Source organism: Helianthus annuus, chromosome 17 (genome assembly GCF_002127325.2).
Source record: "Helianthus annuus cultivar XRQ/B chromosome 17, HanXRQr2.0-SUNRISE, whole genome shotgun sequence".
NCBI classification, from domain to species: Eukaryota; Viridiplantae; Streptophyta; class Magnoliopsida; order Asterales; family Asteraceae; genus Helianthus; species Helianthus annuus.
In genome coordinates this window covers 19,960,214-19,978,135 of record NC_035449.2, presented here as the reverse complement: position 1 = coordinate 19,978,135, position 17,922 = coordinate 19,960,214, and positions in this window count along the sequence as shown.

Below are 17,922 nucleotides of genomic sequence, written 5' to 3'. Positions count from 1 at the left end.
AAATCTGTAGTGTTAATTCATCTTTGACTTTTTCTCCTTTTTGTGATCTTCTTGTATGTTATTTGGTTAACTTCGACACTTCAGTTCTTACTTTTGGATTATGTGTTTTAGGCTTTAATGAAATCTGCTAACAATCTGAAGTTCAATAAATCAGTTGAAGGACCATCTTTTTTTAAATTCGCTTTTCTTGGAAACTGTTGAACCATTTCCAAAAGGTGTTACGGCAATTATATTTACCAAACCAAGGAACTTTATCCAAACAACCCAATAACCAATTGTAATCAGACCTTTGTAAGCGGGGTAATGTTTCAAGGGGAAAAAAAGGTTAAAAAGCTCCCTAAAGGGAGCCGAACTCGGAAACTCAACAACATATACAACGTACTTTACCATTGTGCCAGAACAGAGATTTATTAACAGGTTCCTCTACAAAATATTTAAAGGTTCCTTCAGTATTTTCTTTAGGACTTTACATTATATATTACAAACCGAACGGGTTCCTGGGAACCTCCTCCATGGGTGTAGATCCGCCCCTGTACATGAACACCATATACTTTGAAACGTCTTATATCTATATTAATTACCAACAACATGTACAGTAGTGTACTCTAATTGGTTGTTGAAAACGGTGGAGCCAATCAGTGGATGCCATATGACACCACTAATTTCCTTTCTTTTGGAAAATATAAAGTTCATTGCGCTCCATATCTGCAGTGACTAGTTCGAATATGTGCTTGCCGAATTTTTCAATTTTTTGGTCCTCGCATCAACGGCAACGCCAAACATACCCAAAACAGGCGAAAGTTTACCGAACCGATACTTTATTTTTATAATTTTCGATCTATGTAAAACACATGTCGATATCCTCTTGAGCATATTTCTTCCGGTTGCTATATTGAGTGTCGATACTTTACCGAACCGATAACAACCAAAACTTCGCTTCGTATAGCGAATAATTTTACTAGTTTCAAATACATACATAGGGGGTGTTTGGCCTAGCTTTTATTTTTTTGGCTTATGCTTATATTTTAAAGTAGCTTATGCTTATTTTCTTTCATTTGATAAGCTATTTTTAAGTGTTTGGATTAGCTTATATTCTACAAATTAATAATTAAATCTTTAGTTGTTAATTTATTTTGTATTATGAGAGTGTATCAGATTCAAGTGAGTTAATCCACCATTTGAGGGCAAATGAGTAAAAAACCATCTTGTTCAAATAAGCTTATTCAAATAAGCTAAAAAACCATCTTCCCATAAGCTTCTTGAAATTAGCTTATATAAGCTAATAAGCATAAGCTTAAAAAGCTAAACCAAACACCCATTAGTGCTTATTTTGTAAAAATAAGCTTAAAAAGCTATAAGCTTAGATAAAAAAGCTAGGCCAAACACCCCCATAATATTAGCCCATTGGCATTAGGTTTAGACATTTAGTGAGCCCAATACCCAATTTCGTTAAGGCGTAAGGACACGTTTTTTCGAGCTCGAACAGCGTACACGAATTCTCAGAGCCCACCCTCGTAATGTATGCTTTAAAAGAGTATGTAATTTTGTTTTGTAAATTCTTAATGGCTTTGATCGATATGAACCTATATCCCTAACTAACTTCCAACTTCCACCTTGTTTTGCCAACAAATTAAACCACCCGGTTCCAAAATGACGTCTTGTTGTATGGAAAAAGTTGAATCATCAAGTGTGGAAGTCAAAGCTGAATCATCAAGTCAAAGTTTTAAAGTCAACTAGTACCAAAGCTACCTCTCTTATTTTCCTCTTCAATTGATAAGATCATCCGTTAGTTGAAGTATTTTACTTTGTTGGAGTGAAGCCGTCATGATTGTGGATTTGGATTTATGGCCGATATTAAATATTTAAATGTTATATATACACATAGACATATATGGAAGCATAATAAAAAAGTAATAGAAAATATGTAAAAATCCTATCAAACAATCAATTTCTTTTATTTACATAATATATATGTTATTGTTATAAAGAAATTTGTAGGCATTTGAAACAAATGTATAACAAAATGCCGTTCTTTAAATATTGTCAAGACAACAATAACATTTTGTTACCTATATGTAACAATTACCTACATTTTTTTATTCCTTTGTAATAACTATAATAATATATTTTACATATGTTAAAAAAAACTTGATTGTTACATTGGATTTTTACGGGTTTTCTCAACTAAAGTGAATATAGTTTCATTTTCACTAAATCATGGTATAGTTTTTTTATAAATAATTGAATTTTTACGGGTTTTCTCTAACTAAAATGAATATAGTTTCCTTTTCACTATATTATGGTATAGTTTTTTTTTTTTTATAAATAATAATGTATATACGAGAAATTTAGTCACATTTAATGTCAAGCCAACAATAACATTTTGTTACCCATGTAACAATTACCTACAATATTTTTATTCCTTTGTAATAACTATGTTAATACATGTTACATGGATTAGGATCAAATACAAACGATTCTAATTGTAAGAAGTGTAAGAAGGATTTATAGAGTGACAAGTGTCCAATAACCTAAAAAAACCAACTACAAAAAAAAAAAAAACCCTTAATTGGAGGGGGGGGGGGGGGAGTTAGGTTTTTAGGTTTTTGGGGGGTGGGGGGTTAGGTTTTTTGGGGTTTCTTTTAGTGAGGTATAGTTTTTTTTTTTTTTTTTTTTTTTTTTGCCGGGGTGGGGGGGGGGGGGGGGGGGTTAGGTTTTTGGGTGGGGGGGTTAGGTTTTGGGTGGTGGTGGGGTGGGGTGGGGGTGGGTGTTTAGGTTTTTGGTGGTGATGTAGTGAGTTTAGTTTTATGTTATTGGACACTTGTCACTCTATAAATCATTTTTACAATTAGAAGCCTTTGTAGAATAACTTGACCCCATGTTACATATGTCAAAAATAAAATTTGATTGTTAGATTGGGTTTTCACGGACTTTCTCAACTAAAGTGAGGAGTAGGATCAAATACAAACCATATTTTGTGTACAAACTGTAAGAACCATTTAAAAAGTGTCATTGGCATCCAACCAATTATAGAGAAATGCTAAAATGATAACCTAAATAATATTAATCAATCATCTTGAATTCCTTATAATTACGCTAATAAGCAATTAATTCTTTATTTGGATCTTTCTTTTGTTTTTAATGTGCTGATAAAGAAAAATGCTGATATCATTTTTCACATATGTGTTAAAATCAATTATCTTGATTATTTTTCATGTGCTAATATAATTCAAAAGTGCTACTTTTTTGTATGTATTGTTTTAGTATGTGCTAATTTAACTTTTTTTAAGTGCTATGACCTGTTCTTACGGTTTGTATGATAAATATGGTTTGTACCGGAACCAATTCCACTAAAGTGAATATAGTTTCTTTTTCACTATATTATTCTATAGTTTTTTTTTATATAATAATGTATATATAAGAAAATTAGTCACATTTACTAAGGTTAAATATGTATGATTAAACGTATTATTATTAGTTTAAGTACCCGTATGTTACATGTATGGTCTCATAATAAATTATATTATTTAACAATGTTGACATAAACTTTTAAATGAAATAAACGTCCCATTACTGAAACACCTCATAAATTCTTGACGAATAATATGGCAACACATGTCCATTTAACTCTCAAATAATCCCGGTAAGTTGGACGAGAGGGACCAGATACATAAATATGTGGAAGTTTGGAAGTCGAGGGGTCCCTTACGGTCCGCAAGGAAATTCAAAACAATGGGCACCAGAAGGTCCTTACGGACCACAAGACCTTACCCCTTGCGGTCGCAAGGACATCGCTGGCAGCAGTTTTGCAAGTTGGCAGCTGCTGCAGTTGCTCTCTGCAATTTTGGTTGATTCTTGCCACCTTCAAGCCTCCCTAGGACATGTGTCCCGCCACTAATCTTCACCATAACACTCCTGGACACACTTAGACATCATTTGGGGGCTTGAATTCAACTATAAATAGGTGATCAAGTTCACCATTTGAACTTGCACCTTTCGTAATTCTTTCTCTCTTACTTTGGAGTTGCTTCTGCTTGAAAGAGGACTCCTACTTGAAGTCTAATCTTCAAATGAAGTCTAATCTTCCCTTGAACACTTGTAAGTGTTCTTCCTCAGTCTTATTTCATCGAAAGTCAAACAAATTGACTTTTTCTTTGACTGTTATGACCATTTCGGTCAAGCCAAAGTTCGAATCAAACATGGCTACGTGATCGTAATAATGTAGGTGTTAATCCCCTATAAGGGCACCTTCTGAATATTACATTAAGTTGGTCAAATGACGGGTCAAAATTTTATTAAATAAAAGTAAAAAGCGCAGATTTTCGTAATTAACATCTAAGTATTGAAATCTTAATTTTTGACACTATATCAGTTTAAATAACTTATTTGGACATGTTAGATCATGTCCAACGCGTCATTTCCTACTTAGAGCTCGGTTCACAATCGAAAGTCAAATCGTTTGACTTCTGCTTTGACTTTCGATTCTGACCCATTTAAGATAGTTTATGTAACAAATGTCACTAAAACCAATAATTAGGACAATAATTAGTCAAAAAGAAAATCCTAATTGAGACACCCAAGTAATTCTGCATTAGCCCTAAAATTTTCAGAACAATCGGAATCAGGATCAGGGCCCCTAAAACTCAAGGGGGACAAACCCTAGTTGAATAATTATCTAAATTATACGTTGCTTAAAGCTGGTTGGCCAAAATAGTTGATTCATGCAAGCTAGTCCCGAGCCTAGGCAGCCTATAATTAGACTGCTTAGCTTACGGACCGTAAGGGATCAGGCATACGGTCCGTAAGGGAGTCCCAAAAATTAGTATAAATAGCCGACCTTGGGACTTGCCTTCTGCCTTTAGAACGACGTTTATACCTTCTGTGTACGTCGAGTTATACTCAAAACAGTCCCCAACACACACACGAATCACGAGGTGCTGCCGCAATCAGGGTAATAACTCGATCGCTATTACGATTCAACATCCGATCGATTATACTATCCAACGATTGTCTGAGTGCTGCTCAAATTGAGCTGATACTTTGTTATTCATTGTGATTTCGACTTGAATGTTTGAGTGCTGTTCGAATTCGGACTATGCTCTGTCATTCGTTGTGAATCCATTGAATTATTAAGTATTGCACTTATTAATTGTTGTGAGGGTTTAATCTCGTGAGTTGACGTAACTGCTGAATTAATTACTAACCCGTTTGTGTGTGCATTTTATTTAAATTAGGTTAATCACAGGTAAATCCGTAAGGCTTAAACTCTGCTCGTAAAATCTGCAAAGTGAGTCATTCTCTTTTTACCAAATATGCTTTACAAAACTCCAAACTATTTTAAGTTATAATTACAGGGATTAAGTCTATGTAATCACCAAATTACAGCCGGTATGTGGGGTTTTGTATACATTACTTATTTCCCGTCACACTTGGACAACGAGTTAGCCAAGGGGTGATCTGACCACAGTCACAGACACCATTTGGACAACGAGATAGCCAATGGGTAGTCGAGTGACAAGTACTGTGGGTAGTTGGTTTGATATCAGAAACATTGTAATTCCCCTTAATACTGTAAATTATAACAAGTGTGTCGTTTTAATAAACTGAATGATTCACTCAGTATTTCCCCGCTGACAAAACCTTTTTCAAACATGTTTCAGGTGATCTGTTGTGAGCAAGGAAAAGTGCCGTGGAGCACTCTCAGCTTAGAAAAGTGGCTCAATGTAAATAAATAAAAGAAGCATGTTTTGAAAAATAAAGATTTCCCTGAGAAATCACATTATTGTAATTTACGGGAATTTATCCCTAAATTATGAAACGGGCAGTTTCAATTATTAAAAGATCCTGTTTTAAAAAGTCTTCCGCTGTCGCCTAAATTAAATACCACGGGATTTCTGTCTCGCGGCTCCTGAAACGGGTCAAACCGGGTCGGGGGCCGTGACAGAAATAAGGTGGTATCAGAGCCACTATTTTAAGCTTACTAATTAAGCTCACTGTTCTAATTGATTTAAGCCTATTACAATTAGGAAAAATTTTATTTGTCATTCTGTGAATATATGTGCATTAACTTATTAATTGTTGAAATTACAGTATGGGTAAACAATAGATTTCTGCTATCTACCGCAAATTAGATAGTACACCAAAGGAACAAGGAACCTCTTCCTCCAATTCTCCCACCAAGTTAGAGGAAGGAATCTTTGTCCGTAAGGCAAATTATGAAAACCCGCTTACCCCGGAGAAAAGGAATTTGATTATTAGGAAAGGTCAAGAGAAAAAGAAACCCCAAACCAAGAGAGTGAGGTTTAACCCAGAGATTCAGGAAATTAGCAATAATCCACCAGGGGAAAATAACCTAGATGAAAAATGGGCAAATCTGTATCTGCTCGCTACCGTAGTAGAAAATGCAAATATTTAAACTCTAAATCTAGAAATAGGTACTTCTCAGTAAATAAATAAATAAATCTGAGTGTGTTCTGTTTGCTATTATGTTGTACAAATTGGTGTGCAATAAAAATTATTATTTGTTAAACTTTGTTCCAAAGTTTTAACTTAGCATTTTTGTGCATTTTGCATATATGCTGCACAGCATGAGTGAGCTATCCGAGGCGTTTCAGAACCTCAACCTCTATCCTGTGCCAATTGAAGTCTCCCACAACTTCACTGGTTACATTGCTGACATAGAGGAACCTCTGGAATTCCAAGCTCCACCACTGGAAAAAGCAAAACCTAAAAAGAGAAGAAGATATGTAGGGTGGCGAAAAGTGCGCAGAAGGAAACCTAGAAGACTCCCTAAAATAGAAAATCCTGTAAGTGTGAGCAAGGGAAAGGAAATAGAAACTGGAGAAAGTTCCAAACCAGTAGGGACAGAAATAGGGATAGACCTAAAGCAAAAGGGAATAGAGATCGGAGAAAGCTCTAAACAGCCGGAGGAGATCACATTCCAGGACGAAATAGACCGTCTACTGGCCAATTGTAACGTCATAGAGCCTGTCAACAATAATCTCTTCTCTTATCCTGCTACAGCCCAATTCCCAATAAACCTAGAACCAGTTATTCCAGACCCACTAGTACACACACGACCATTAGGCCAAATGGAAGAATGGTGGACCAATGACTGGCAATTCCAGAATATAGTCAATAGTCCCTATAGTTTTCTCCCACAGTTTGATCCAGAACCTGTCCCCAATCCGCCAATGAGCTATGAAAACCTGGCCGAGCTTCATCAGTTTGGTGAAGAACTGATAGGCACTGGGAATAGGATCAGGGAAATTGGGGAGCAGATTTCCTGGAAGTATGACGAAAGGGAACATCACTACTGAACTGCCAGTAATCCAAGAATAGTGGGGAGGGTTTGGAAAAGTCTGTTTGTATTATAACTAATACAGTAAAACTAACTCTGTAAAATGGGCAATAAAACAATGTAAGATAAAAGGTATTGAAGCAGGTATAATATATAAAACAAAACAGAAGTCGAGGCATCGACAATTTTGGTTATATTTGTATGTTGTAATAATCTATGTGTTATCTGTGCTGATTTTGTTACCACTAATTAGATACTAATAAATTACACTTATACCAATTATCAGATGGAAAACGCTAGTAATGAACCAGTTAATGAAGAGAATCAGTCTGAGCAAAGTCAGGAAAACCAATACATGACTAGACAAGATATTGAAAATATCATCACTCAAGGGATAGCCAATGCTATTCCAGAAATCATGGCTGCTGCTAGGAAACCTGTTGAATCCCAGCAAATCATTCCTAGTAAACGTACTCAGGAAGATAATTTTAGCCATAGTGTAAATGGAGGCGGCAATCATGATAATCATGATAACAATCCGCAACAGGGCCCACTCCCTAAGAAAATGAAAGCTGCAACGCCTGGTTGCACTTACAAGGAATTTCTTGTCTGTAAACCAGCATAATTTGCAGGTAATGAAGGGGCAACTGCAACACTGCGATGGTTAGAGAAAACCGAAGCAGTAATTACAATAAGTAAATGTGCTGAAGAAGATCAAGTGATGTATGCGTCAAACCTGTTCAAAGAAGGGGCGTTAGAATGGTGGAACACAGTGCTACAAGCAAAAGGAAGAAGAATGGCCTTTGCAATGAACTGGGAAGAATTTAAGAATCTTGTAGAAAGAAAATCCTGTCCCGAATACGAAAAGGAACAAATGGCAAACAAGTTCCTGAGTCATCGTATGATAGGCGTCGACTGTCGGGGATATACTTCGACATTCTTCGAATATGCGAGAGTAGTACCTAACTTGGCTTCGCCAGAACCGGTACTCATTTCCCGTTATATTTGGGGATTAATCGGAGAAATCCGCAACATCGTTAAAGCTCCGAGACCACGCACTATTGACGATGCTGTAGAGTTAGCTAACACCTTAACCGATGAACTGGTGCGCACAAGAGAAGAAGATCGAAAGAAAGAATTGGCTCAAAAGATTACCCAAGGATTTCGTATGGGTAATGATAACCGCTTCAAAAGAAGAGGAACAGGGCAATCCTCATCACCTCCTGTCTGCAGAAATTGCAATAAGAAACACTATGGGCAATGCAATATAGTTTGCAACTTTTGCAAGGCAAGAGGACATCGTGAGGAGGATTGTAGGAAAAAAACCAGAATTTGCTATAACTGCGGAGAAACGGGGCATATCAAACCTGACTGCCCTAAGCTAGTCAAAACCGCAGATAATAAAGGCAAACAAGCTGAAGGGACAACCAAGAAAAATGCTCGCGTATTCCAACTGACCACTCAAGAAGCCGAACTCATTCTAGACGTGATAGCGGGTACGTTCTTAGTGCATAACGTCTATGCAAAAGTATTATTTGACTCTGGTGCAAACCAAAGTTTCATTAATACTTCATTCTGCCAAGCTCTTAACCTACCTTTAACTACCCTTAGGCAGATTTTTACAGTCGAAACGGCAGATGGAAATTCTGTCAACATAGATAAGGTATTGCAAGAAGGAAAGATAGAACTATTAGGCCATAAGTTTTCTGCAAACCTGTTACCTATGAATTTAGCCGGATTCGATGTAGTATTAGGAATGGATTGGTTAATCGCCAACCATGCTCGAATCCTGTGTGATAAGAATTCCGTAGAAATCCGTACCCCCACAGGAGAAGTAATCTTAATTACAGGAGATAGACCTCGGAAGCCATTAAAATTCATTTCAGTAATGAAATTGGCTAGTTATTCAAGGAAACAAGAAATGGTGTATATGATTTCTGTAATCATTAACACTAAAAGTAAGGAACTCCAGGACATTCCTATAGTTTCAGAATACCCAGATGTCTTTCCAGAAGAATTACTTGGGTTACCACCAGATAGGGAAGTAGAGTTTAGAATTCATCTAATTCTAGGTACTACACCAATAGCTAAGGCACCTTATCGATTAGCACCTACTGAAATGCTAGAATTGAAAAAGCAATTAGATTAATTACTAAGCAAAGGATTTATACAACCTAGTTCATCCCCTTGGGGTGCACCAGTGTTGTTTGTGAAAAAGAAAGATGAGTTGATGAGAATGTGTATCGATTATAGGGAATTGAATAAGGTTACAATTAAGAATCGATACCCACTACCTAGGATTGATGATCTTTTTGATCAATTGCAAGGAGCTAGGTATTTCTCTAAGATAGACTTAAGATCTGGATATCACCAGCTGAAAGTGCAAGAGGAGGACATACCTAAAACTGCTTTTAGAACTAAGTATGGTCATTATGAGTTTACAGTCATGCCCTTCGGATTAACAAATGCTCCAGCCGCATTTATGGACATGATGAATAGGATCTGTAAACCATACTTGGATAAATTTGTAATCGTGTTCATTGACGATATACTCATTTATTCCAAAAGTGTCACAACCCCCGATCCCTCAGGAACGGGCGGCCGTGAGCCAGTTTCGGTGGTATCGGTGTTTATCAATTTGGCAGCGGAATTTTTTTCATCAGGACCGTAGTTAGGAAATATTTTATCAGAGTAAAACCACCATATTTTCATTATATTAAACACATGGGATAAAACCCAAGTTTGCAGTACACACATTTTCATAGGAGTAAATCCTATTTTATTTAATAAAAACATCTATTTTATTTTAGGTAACTTTATTGCCACTTTTCCAAGCCTTCAGTGCTCTCCAGCTGGCTTTTATTGGCTTCATACTAAGTTACCTGAAACACGTGTTTAAAACATTTTATCAGCAGGAAATACTGGTGAGTGAATCCCAGTTTAATCAAGTTTATATAAAAACAATTTCACAGTGAACAGTATTGAGGGCGATCCCGCAATTACATTTGTTTCCAAGTTATATCAATTATCACCCGTTGGTACTGTCGACACCCGACTTGTGGAAATGTTACTCCTTAACCAGGTTGTAACCAATTTTGTATACAAAACCCCAACATACCCACGATAATTGTATTCTTACAAATACTCAATAACTGTCATTCGCATGAAAAGGTATTTAAGGTTTTGTAAAAACAGTTAACAAAAAGTGGATCAACTCACAAAAATGAGCATATAAAAAGAGGATTAACTCACAAAAATGAGTATATAAAAAGAAGGATCACTCACATTGCTATTATAGGGCTTTCCTTTGTGATTCCCTGGTTATAGTCTAATTAAATAACAATGCACACGCGTTAGTATAATAACCCATTTTAACATTAGTAATACTCTCCCCGAGACGGCATTCCAACGACTACGTCGGGCAGAACCACGACAGCCGTTACGAAACCCTAGATCAATCGGGCAGAGTATCTAATACGTATCCAGGGGTTATGATACTTACAACGAGGCAGAGTTTCGCTAATTAGGGTATAATACCCGAGTATAATAATTCTAATTTAGAATTTTGAGAGTGAGAATGAATTGTGAACGAATTGAAATGGACAGCCGATGCCTCCTTTATATAGTGCCTGAATCGGGGTCTCTCGCGGCCCGCGTAGTATAAGCACAAAGCTTACGCGGCCCGCGTAGCTGTGCTGAGTCATTGACTAGGTTTGCCGGGTGTTGGGCCACGTGGCCGCACCGGGCTGCGCCACCTTTTGAACCTCTTGCGGCCCGCGTCAACTAATCGAGGATCTTTACGCGGCCCGCCTAAACTTATATTTTCTTGTTTTTCACTTATTGTTAATGCTATATTGTATTTCAGCTCGGTTTTCACATATGGGATGTATTTTAGGAAGTGTAGGGGTATCAGGGGTGTTTTAGGAGGGTTGTTATATTTTGGGTATCACTCCTGGGTTATTTAATAAAATATATAGTGCACTCATATTAAGTATAGTAACCCAATTTCACTTTATCCCTACGTCACGAGACAGAACCCCAACGAATTTAGGCAGAGCCTTAACATACGTTACAGGGCCCTACGTCAGTCGGACAGGGTATCAGTGATCAAGGGTTAAAACACTTAAATCGGGGTAGTTCTTTGGAGTATAATAGGTATAATACCTGAGAAAATAGAATATATATATAAAAGAGACAAAGAGGGGTGATCGAGAGATGAAGGAAATTCTGAACAATAGTGAAGGTTGAAACACAACCTCTATTTATACTATCTTTCTACTTGTAGGCTAAGTAATTATATACTAATAGAAAACAAACTGAATGAACAGTAAATTCAATATATATTAATTAAATAAATAGTGATTTCAATTAATTAAAACAAACTAAATCAATAGTGATCTACGAAATATAAGAATATGGGGTATGGGGCGGGGTTGTGACGTGGGTTGAGTACAAACGTTCAAGTCACCATCTCGGGTGGGCTTAGGTTTCGGCGTGGCCTCTTGGGCAGGGGTTTCAGCCAGGGCGATGGGCGGGGCTATCAAGATGACATGGCGGAATCTCATTGGCCAAAACAAGTAGCCGTTTGGGCTAGCCGTTGGCCAACGGCTATGTGTTAAAAAAAAGTTCTAGGAAATATTATAATATGGGGTATGGGGCGGGGGTTGTGGCGTGGGTTGGGTACAAATGCCCAAGTCACCACCCCGGGTGGGCTTGGGTTTCGACGTGGCCCCTTGGGCGGGGGTTTCAGCCCGGGCGTTGGGCGGGGCTATCAAGATGACATGGCGGGATCTCATTGGCCAAGACAAGTAGCCGTTTGGGCTAGCCGTTGGCCAACGGCTATGTGTTAAAAAAAAGATCTAAGAAATATTAGAATATGGGGTATGGGGCGGGGGTTGTGGCGTGGGTTGGGTACAAACGCCCAAATCACCACCCCGGGTGGGCTTGGGTTTCGGCGTGGCCTCTTGGGCGGGGGTTTCAGCCCGGGCGTTGGGCGGGGCTATCAAAATGACATGGCGGGATCTCATTGGCCAAGACAAGTAGCCGTTTGGGCTAGCCGTTGGCCAACGGCTATGTGTTAAAAAAAAGATCTAGGAAATATTAGAATATGGGGTATGGGGCGGGGGTTGTGGCGTGGGTTGGGTACAAACGCCCAAATCACCACCCCGGGTGGGCTTGGGTTTCGGCGTGGCCTCTTGGGCGGGGGTTTCAGCCCGGGCGTTGGGCGGGGCTATCAAGATGACATGGTGGGATCTCATTGGCCAAGACAAGTAGCCGTTTCGGCTAGCCGTTGGCCAACGGCTATGTGTTTTAAAAAAATATCTATTCACTATAAATACTCACACTTCTATTCATTTTTTTTTACCACAACTACTCCACCTCTTCTATAATGATCTCTATCTTATTTTTAAAAAAAATTCTCATCCAACCACAATACGAAAAAATGAATCCTCATAATCGAGGTTTTGACCCGAACAATCCGTGGGCATTCCAAGAAACACCTAGCCCAGCATCCAATCGTCCAATTGCTCCCTTTTTAATGCATTCCACGATGCCGGATATGACTGGTTACGCATCGTTTATCTCGAATCGTTTGAAGAATGATGTCAGTCAGTTTACTTACTGTGTGTATAAAAGGTAATCTAAACTGTGCAATTACTTGTATTGCTACGTTGTTACAGGATTTTATGAGCTCGGTACCAACCGGTACCGAAAATACCGTTACCGAAATCCCCAAAAGTATGTACCGGTACCGAATATACCTGGTACGGTACGGTTCGGTACCGGTTGGTACTGGTACAACACCGGTATTTGAGGGTAAAAATCGGTGAACACCGGTGCCGAACCGGTACCGAAAATACGTTACGTTTTAGTTCGAGCTACTTTTTATTATTTGACATGTTTTGTCATTCTTATAGAACGATTTGGTTTAGCGCGCCGCAACGCGCGCGCATGGTAAACAACTAGTTTACATCATTGCAGGACTTCCACGTATACCACAATTCAATTGTAGTTCATTGTAGGCTAAGGAATTGTTGACTATCATTACTATTTTATTTATTCTTTTTTACTTTTATGATCATCACAATCACACGTCCACTTTTTTTCATCCTATAGTTCAATTGTAGAGTTTTATATTATTATTATTATTATTATTATTATTATTATTATTATTATTATTATTTCAGCTGCTTCACTTATTTGACCCTTATAACTTTTAAAATATGACATTTTATAAAATGATGAATATACCATTAGAATGAGAATAATCTTATCTATATTTTGAACCAAGTTTTATTAAAAACAGAGTAGGTTCAAATATAATGTATTTTTATAATTTAATTATTAAATGGTTCCTACGCTTGCCCAAAATACCTCATATTTTCCTTGGTCAATTTACCCATGACGCAATCTTTTAATAACATAAGTATTTATATATTTATATAAATAAAATTTTGGGAATGTTACATTCTCCCCACCTTGTTTTAAATCTCGTCCTCGAGATTTTCTAAAATATGAATATTTTTGGTTAGTCTAGTTTGTAGGTATAATTCTGGTCTTTATTTTGAATTCCAATTTACTTTGACCGGACTATTTTCTATGCTTTGAGATTCTTACCTTTAATTTGTATGATCTTTTAATGGATTTAAATTCTTCATTTACCTCCATAACTTTGAAGAGGTACAACTAAAGATTTATTAGTTAGGTATGTATTCCTGTCATTTCAAATAAATTTAAGGGTTCCGAATGGTAAATCTTAATAGAATCACAGGGGAAGAGAGTTCTTGTAAGTATATCTAGTCGTGGTTACTCTTATCTTCTCAAGAGCTCTTAATAAACGTAAAACGATTCTTTATAAGTTTTTAGATGTTTTGTGTCTTAGCACAACTTTTGGTTACAGGCTTCTTAATGCATTAATAATCGCAAAGAGAAATCTTATACTTTCCATGGCGTCCCAACCTATAGGGTTCCCGTCGTTCATCTTGTCGCACGAGTTTCGAGATTGATGATCAAACGAAATAGTGTATGATATCGGAATTATAGACGTATACGAGAGATTCCTAAATGATAAGTCTAAAATTATCATTGACATACCTGCTCGTGATTTATTCCTAATTGTCAATCATTATGGTCTTTGGATTTCCTCATAGATATACATATCTATATAATCACATATTTCACATACTGTAATATACACACCATTCATAAGGTCAATGTATTTAACAGATTCATATTTCCAAAGACAGGTCAGACATCAATTCATGGTACTATTTAGGGAATTTTATTGTCATAACATATACCCCATCTCACCCGGTTTCGCCGGAGAGGTACCCTCATCTCACCCGGACAAGCTGGAGTGTATACCACATCATATCCAGACTTGCCGGAGAGGTAGTTATCATTGTATTTCCCATAAATAAAATTTTCTCAAATAATGATTTCAGAAGTACATCATTTATCATGACTTGTATCAAGGAACAAGGAAATTAGTATTCTCATGATGGATCATATTCTAGAACCGAGTAGTATCAATAAACAAGAAATAACAGTGGCCAAGTGTTATTGCTTATTTATCATACAAGCACTGTTCTAGTCATCATCCTCACGGGATACCAATAACCATCACACTTTATTCACGCAAGTAATTAGCTTATCTCAAAGCTTTATACTAAGGCATTTTTCTTAGATTCAAGTCTAAATATTGTCCTGGTTGTTACCAGTGAATATCAATATCGTAACTCTTCAATTTAAGCATAGATATTATTATGGTTGTAGTTTTCTTTTTGGTTGGAGAATGGAGTTTCAATTATATCATTGTCTCCATTGATATTATAGCTAGGTTCAACGTAATAAGTATGCTTCCAGCTAACTCTATTCATGCTTATATATTATGAGATTCCGATGCACGGAATATTTTATTGAGACATATAGTATTTTAAAACATAATATGTTTCAGGATTTATTCTTATATGACTTCATATTTTCATAAGAATCACCAATGATATTTTCTCTTATGTTTATCTTACAGAAGATATTATGTTGAGTATACCATCAAGAAATTCTACTGGGTATATGCATATATATGTATAAAATTTCAAATCTCTAGTTAATATTAAATTTATGAAATATATACACATATATAAAATAATAGCTATACATCTGATGGTACCAATCATTAAGCTTATTTCCATGACTTTATTTTATCCTCTTATAAAAGTAGTATATTGAAATAAATTTCTGTCAAATATAATATTTTGGAAGTAAAAGTTTAGGGAAATAAATTACTCAAAATATAAATTTTCTGGACTCATAAAAACAATTTCATTCTTAAGTAATGGGTTAAACTGTACAAGACTCACTATTTATATTACCTTAATAATTTCTTCTCAAGTAACCATCTATTCCAATTATCACATTCCTACTTTTTCCTTTATAAGAATCCATTATAATATACTTTTAAGATTGAAAAGTATTATTTAGAAAACTATGTGCATATGTGACTCATGACATAGTATTTATGGGTTACCCAGAGATATATATATATATATATATATACTATATATAAATTACTTTCTATAATTGAAAACTTTAGTTATAGCGATGTAACGGATATATATTAAATATTAATATATAGTATATACTTAAAACACATAACTTTTTTTTTAAACCTTGTGTAGCGTATTTCATCCCATCCTATCAAAGTATGTATATATTCGAGATCTATATTTTTCTTTTCAAGTATTTAATTAAATAGATCTTTTATAGATTCATGTAACCGACTTTATAAAATTTATTTGTGTCACGGTTACATCACTGGTATTTTATTACTACAGTTATTTTATGAGAATCTCCATCTCCATTATTTAACCAATCACAATTCAATCTCATCTCTTTTATTTTCATTATAATCTTTTTAAAGTATGAGAACTTCGAGACCACTTAAGGTAAGTTTAACATCCAATTTATCAACTCAACTCATTTACTAATTAACTATTATATATCAACCGGCTGACTTGAATATTTTTCTTTATAATTTAGGATACACAATCATACAACTAATATGACGGGTTAATCTTATATCAATTATTTCCATGTATAAGACCTATTCTGGACATACCTTAAAGATTTGTAGAAATGCTTTTAATGTTTAGTTAGGCATTTCTACGTAGTCCAACCAACCCAAATCTCAAAAAATTTAAATGATTTTATTTAATCATGAATATCCCTCATATTCATTTAACCATTTATTTTATCGCTAAGTATTTTAATAGAAACCTTTACAAATAATCCCAACATAAAATTATGAAAGTATAAAGTCTTATGGTCAACTGGTTACAAACCAGAAGGAATAAAATAAAGTGGAAAATTAATACACCTAGGTTTCAAAACTGGCTTTGGCTTGATCCACTAAAGCAATCTCTTAATTTTTTTTTTAAATCCTTTCGGTTAATTTAATAGCTTTGGTTTTAAAAATTAATTTGAAACAATATTATTAAAACCACAAAGTTTTAAAACTTTATACCATATATTTCAATATGTATTTTAAACCAAAGTAAATGATTGGTTCCAAAAGAAAGTCATGAACATGATTGCTTTGTTAACAACTAACTTAGTTTGATGTATATTATAATGTTATTTGAGTAGGTGGTATTAATTATCACAGAAAAATTTCTAGTATAAATATTTGGGTACCATCATAAAAATAGATTGATTAAAAACGGCGAACATTGCGACTTATATATATATATATATATATATGTATATTTATTGCAACTACAACTGGGGTTCAAAATATACTAGGAATTATGCATTCATAACTTATTTTAGTCTATCTAGGTTATAGGAGTATTATGTTCAACATACTTTTATGTATGGTTTTATTCTATCTTTTTCTTTTACTAGGTTGTTTATTTAATTGGCAAAATTTCTTTTAAAATTTCTGGCTCATAGGTGGCATGGGTGCTGGTACTGGTTTTGCGGTTCAACTATAAATTAATATTTACTTCTGTAGTGGCTAACATATGGAGATTTACCCATTGTTTATCTTCCCATGGTAGGTTATTGCCTGTTTCCTGAGTTTGTGCATTTGTTTCCTTATTATTTATTACTTCCTTTGGTTGTGACTTCTTTATTTTCTTTATTTTCTCTTGACTTTTTTTTTCTAGTAATCCTACTTCTCTTTTTAGTGGTAAATAGTTTCTCAGACTGTGCCTTACGAATAAAAATCCCCTTCTCAGTATCTGCTGAGTACCCTGAGGGATTTGGTTGAAATGAGGTTCCCTTATTTTTACTAAAAAAAAAAAACATTAACTATTAACTCTCTTTTATACCGATTGTACAAACCATCAGACCCATTTTTTTTAATGGTGTACTATAACGTATGTTTATTAGAAGTATACTATACTACAATGTGTATATTATTTTACATACAATTAATATTGTATATTAACACGATTTTTGGATTTAAGGTCAATTCAGGAATTTACCATAATCTATACCACCATTCATAAGGATAGATCATGGTATAGATCATGAAGTCTATGAATCAACTAAAATAACATACTTTTATTTATTTAAGGTGGATACATAATATTATTCAATTTCTTATGTAAATTTACCAT